Source organism: Salmo trutta, chromosome 15 (assembly GCF_901001165.1).
Source record: "Salmo trutta chromosome 15, fSalTru1.1, whole genome shotgun sequence".
NCBI classification, from domain to species: Eukaryota; Metazoa; Chordata; class Actinopteri; order Salmoniformes; family Salmonidae; genus Salmo; species Salmo trutta.
The window spans coordinates 9,978,126-9,983,935 of NC_042971.1; the positions used below are offsets into that span (position 1 = coordinate 9,978,126).

Sequence of the window (5,810 nt, forward strand, 5' to 3'; positions counted from 1 at the left end):
ACGTAGCTTTCATTACAAACTTGGGTCAAAACTAAATTATGATTGATGAAGAGAATCCTGAGACACAGGTTCCTGTGAACCTCTGGTCCTCTCGCCCCCTCACCTCTCTTTTACCCAGTGGTATAGTCCTAGAGCACGGCAGGCTGCAGGTCTTCTCTTCCAGGCCAATTACTGTGAGCATGACAAGCTGCCAACATGACGGGCGGCCCAGACCCCAGAATTGACAGATCTACACTGCTGCCTTCTCACAGCATTTACTCTGCTTGCACTGCTGCAGTACCTACCCCCTGCCAAAATAGAGGGGGCTTCTCTGGGATATAACATAACTTGATGACTGCTGGGTTGGTTTGCAGATCCAAGTATTCAACGTTCTCTGTCTAAGATAATTTTTATAGGCATATCAGTCAGAATATCAGTCTATATCAATAGCCTTTTCAGAGAAAAAAAAAACGTTCATTTGTATTCTAATAGGCCTAGAGATTTCTCTTATGCATATATGAGCTTAATTCAAATGGAAATCAATGTTTTTCAATGTAAGGTAATCCACCATTTTGGCTGTGGATGGGTAAGGGAAATGTACAGATGATTGCATAGGGGTGAAAGGCATGGAACACAGTAGTAATTTCCTGTCATATTAAAACAAATAAGGAGTTGATCCTGCAAGGCTGTAGGAGATTAGCAGTGGACCCTCATAACTAATCCACTCATGTTCCAAGCCTGAGGAGTCACACACATATGCATGCATACACACACACACACACACACAAAACAGACATACACACAGAGGAGGTGAACGACAGAGCCATTAAAGATGATCAAATGTTGAGTCGCTCATTTCCCAGGAGGCTTTGGGCTAATTATCCAATGAAAGCACTGGTTGACATCAACAACACACACACACACACACACAATCAACACACACACACAGAGCAAGGAAAACAGTCATAGGAAAGGAAAGGATTCAGAGCTGTGTGTGTGTGCGTTAGACAGCAGACCCTTGAGCAGAGGGACAGACTAGCTGTCTGTGACACATACAGGTAACTGCCAAAATAAAGGAAACACTTGAGTAAATGAGGGAAAGAAAGTACATTGAAAGCAAGTGCTTCCACACAGGTGTGGTTCCTAAGTTAATTAAGCAATTAACATCCAATCATGCTTAGGGTCATGCATAAAAATGCCCAGTTGCCCATTATTTTGGCTACAATGGCTAGAAGAGATCTCAGTGTCTTAAGAGGGGTCTCTCAGGAGCATATTCTGTGTGTGTCACCAGATGTCAACCCAATTGAACACTTATGGGAGATTCTGGAGCGGCGCCTGAGACAGCGTTTTCCACCACCCATCAACAAAATACCAAATGATGGAATTTCTTGTGGAAGAATGGTGTCATATCCCAGTTCCAACAGAGACATTTGTAGAATCTATATGCCAAGGCTCACTGAAGCTGTTCAGGTGACTTGTGGTGGCCCAAGGCCCTCTTAAGACACTTTGTTGGTGTTTCCTTTATTTTGGCAGTTACCTGTACACAAACATGGAGTGGCAGGAAGCCTAGTGGTTAGAGCATTAGGCCAGTAACCGAAAGGCTGCTAGATCAAATCCCTGAGCTGACAAGGTAAAAATTTAATTCTGCCCCTGAACAAGGCAGTTAACCCACTGTTCCTAGGCTGTCACTGTAAATAAGAATTTGTTCTTAACTGACTTGCCTAGTTAAATAAAAAAAAAGAGGTAAACAAGAACCTGCATTGCTGTCACTGATTGGATGACAGCTCCAATTACCAATCAGTGACCTGAGGAAATGGGTCGTTAATGACAATGCGCATCAAACCTTTTTAGCAAATTGCTTTATTAGAAAAACTAAACTGGATCAATAACCTTTTGATTACATCACTGATTATGTGTCCAGGAGCATAATTATGAGGTATTTCTATCCAATGTTGAAATGTTATCATGAGCCCTTATTAGGCAAGGTGATGTTTGTTATTTCCACCTCACTGATACCGATTAATTATTGACACGATTTAGAGAACTAAAATACTTCCTAAAATGTTTGGTTTTCCATGGGGATTGAATGACAATGACCCATCATATTACATGGTACTCTCTGTTTAACAGGTTAGCTAACTCCTGAAGAAATCCACTCCATCGACCTCCTAGCACACAGCATCATTTACCTTTGACCAGTCGAATACTGTGTGCCATTTTCCCCTCTCACTGAATTAAGTGTCCCTCCTCTCTAATGCTCAGAGAAGAGCAGGCTGAGCTCTCTGCTTTTTGTCCTAGCAGGTGACCTGTCAGACTAAAGCGGCGGTCTCAGAAGGACTAACCTAACGTAGTGGCGTTTCTTTCTTTCTGGTCCTGTTGGGAGGTTCTCTTCTGCACTGTTCAACCAAATCGGTAAATGTGGAGAAGTTAAGATGGAATGTCGCCTTGTTATCATCCAAAAGCCTTAGTCCGGTCACAGATCTCTTTCAATTTCCCCTGAAAACCAGATGCATCCGGGATTAACAACTCCGCTGAGGGTGCAGAAGGACTTGACAGAGCTTGGCATTTGATTGGCTCCCTGGTGAATAGAGAAGGTTGCACCGGATGTAACGGACAGAAGTGGTTAACGGGATTGTAGTGCTGCCGGAGCACAGGGCAGCGGCGCTCCCTCACTTTTTTTTAATTTGAGAATACACAGAGCTGGTAAAACAAATTCTGGAAGATGTATTCTAAGATATTCTAAATAAATATTTAATTACCACATAAAATTCCATGAAAAAACAAATAAATACTGTGTGTATAGCAGCCTAGAAGTAGGTAAATGGTGGTTTCTTCCCTGTCTTCTCTCTGGCGGTGTAGGCTACTTGTGTGCACTGCAGAGGCCCATCGGAGGCTTGACCACTTTGGCCAATTAAAAATCTGCTGCTTGGCAGTGTCATGCCCTGATCTGTTTCACCTGTCCTTGTGATTGTGTCCACCCCCTCCAGGTGTTGCTTATTTCCCTTGGTGTATTTATCCCTGTGTTTCCTGTCTCTCTGTGCCAGTTTGTCTTGTATGTTCAAGTCAACCATTGTGGTTTTCCCCGTGCTCCTGCTTTTCTATTCTCTTTTACTAGTCCTCCTGGTTTTGACCTTTGCCTGTTTTTCTGGACTCCATTCCTGCCTGACCATTCTACCTGCCCTGACCTTAAGACTGCTTGCCATTCTTTACCTCTGGAACTCTGAACTGGTTTTGACCTTTTGCCTGTCCACAACCATTCTCTTGCCTACCCCTTTTGGATTGTTAATAAACATCTTGGACTCTAACCATCTGCCTCCTGTGTCTGCATCTGGGTCTCGCCTTGTGCCTTTATAGGCAGAATGTGAGAGCGGGTTTAGCCACATTAACCTTAACACACCAATGAGATCAAGGATCCAGATTCACCGTGTCTGCCTTGATGTTCATAAAACTCCACAGACCCCCTTTTGCACTGCACAGTGGAACCCAGAATGATATATAACCACTTGGTTACAGCGACACCATTCTACTGAGGACACCCAAACCAGAGTAGTCACTGCAAGGCCCAAGGAGTCTCGGACAGATTGGCCATGTGGCAATTCTGACAAATGCCGGATGGAATGGACCATTGTTTAGTTGGGTGGGCTTTTTCATATAGAAAAATGGTGACATGGCTGGTGGCCTATTTAAAAAATATATATCTAAAAAATATATTTTTGCACTATTTCTCTTATACTAATCTGTAATGAGCCTTTGGTTGATAAGTGGGCAATGGCCACCAAGATAGGCCGGCTCGGTTTTCTGATAGGCTGAGGTCACGCAAACTTAGATTCAAAGTCAAACACGGCATCAGCAAAGAGACCTGCTCCGACTCTGTCATCAGTTAGACAGTCAAGATCATGGATTGTAAAAAAACAGAAAGGGTTCCTATAAACTCATAAAGAGCACATTCTACATTGTCACCTTAATCAAAATGTCCTATTTTGGACAGCTAAAACCCTTATTTGGCAAACAGTAAAGTGCATTAACCATATGATTCCTGTAATGAAAGTGTGCACTATTTCACTGGGCCCTGCTGCTGTAATGAGCTAGCCACTCTCCTCTCCCCCATGCGCTTGTGACATGCGCAAGTGAGAACTTTATTCTGATTGTATAACATTTCAAAATGCAACTGAGGGAAAATACAGCTTTGGAAGCTTTGTTTCTATAATGTTTCAGGTAAGACCCAAGTGCTGACTGTTGAAGTATCAATGTTTATTACAGCAACAGGGGCAGGAAAATGACAGGTCGGGGCAGGAAAACGAAAGGTCAAAGCAGGCAGGGGTCGATAATCCAGAGTGGTGGGGCAAAGGTACAGGACGGCAGGCAGGGTCAGGTCAGGCAGAGGTTGGTAATCCAGAGTAGGGGCAAAGGTACAGGATGGCAGGCAGGCTCAAGGGCAGGCAGAGTGGTCAGGCAGGCGGGCGCCTACCTGGGCGCATACCTGGTTGAGCGGGGTGTCGGCATTGGAATTCAGAGATGAGGCCTGGGTCCAGGATGTCCCTAGCAGAGACCCAGCACCTCTCCTCCAGGCCATAACCCTCTCAGTCAACCAGGTACTGGACTGGAAACCCCTTCCCCGAAGTCAAACCTTCAGGAGACGTCTCACCCTGTACGCTGGTTGGCCGTCGATGAGAGGGGTGGGCCTGGAAACAGGAGACAAATGGCTGTGAGACATTTACATCTAGACACATGAAAAGTAGGAAGTATACGGAGAGTACGGGGCAACAGAGGATGAACAGCAGAGGATTTAATGATCTTGGAGCAGGGGGGAAGGTCTCGGTTTCCGGGGGTGTAGCCGCTGGGCTAAGGCGGTGTGCCAGCGCATCCGGCTTAACATCCTTGGGTACCGGTCGGTGTTGCGGAAGCGAAGTGGCCTGGGCCTACCTGAACCCCTCCCGGAGGTCCTGGTACTCCACGGGAATAGCAGAGAGGTCCGGGAAAATTTCCAAGCCCCCAGGAAGACATCCCGGGGCAGGCAGAGCTGATTTCAGGCAATGAGTACAGCAGAACGGGCTCCAGCCCACAATGGCACCAGTAGACCAGTCAATTGAGGGATTGTGTTGCTGGAGCCAAGATAATCCCAATACCACAGGAACCTGCAGAGACTCAATTAGCAGGAATTGGATTGTCTCGATGTGGTTCCCCGAAACTCGTAGGTTGATGGGGGTGGTATGGTGAGTGACCTGGCCTATAGAACGCCCGTTCAGCGCTCTAACATTCATGGGAAAGGAGAGGGGTTGAGTGGGGATGCCCAGCTCGGACACCAGGGTAACGTCTATAAGTCTAATATCAGCCCCTGAGTCGATGAGTATCTGGAGAGACTTGGACTGATCGCCCCACAGCAGGGTGGCAGGAAGTGGGGGGCGAGTAGAGGGAGAAGCTAAATTGTCCTTAGGACCCACCAGAGTACTCATTCCTACCAATGAGTAAGGTCTCTTGAAGGGACAGGTAGACACAACAGTACCGCAATACAGACAACTCTGGGTGTTAAGTCTGTGTAAGCGTTTGGCTGGAGACAGCCTAGCCCTGCCGAGCGGCATCGGCTTGGGAAAAGGTCAATCGGCAGTCTTTGAAGGCTCTTGGAGGAACTCTGGTAAGCTTGGATCCTCTCAGGGACATAGACGCTGGGGACATCTGGAGTCCAGATGCAAGATGGGATCCTTGAGTGAGCGTTTGGAACTGCAATCAGACCTCTTCTCCCTCTTACGTTCCCGTAGCCGTTCATCGATCCGAATGGTTAAAGTGATGAGTAAGTCGAGATCCGTCTGTAGTTCCCGGGCTGCAAGCTCATC

General features: G+C 46.3%; 1 long non-coding RNA gene across 1 annotated transcript; it reads right to left on the reverse strand.

The window, feature by feature from the left end:
• Positions 1–2,347: 2,347 nt before the first annotated feature.
• On the reverse strand, positions 2,348–2,816 carry LOC115148214 (uncharacterized). Its single transcript, XR_003866597.1, has 2 exons — positions 2,739–2,816; positions 2,348–2,557 (listed from the first exon to the last, which is right to left on the reverse strand). It is a non-coding gene; the product is annotated as an uncharacterized LOC115148214 (long non-coding RNA).
• Positions 2,817–5,810: the final 2,994 nt, after the last annotated feature.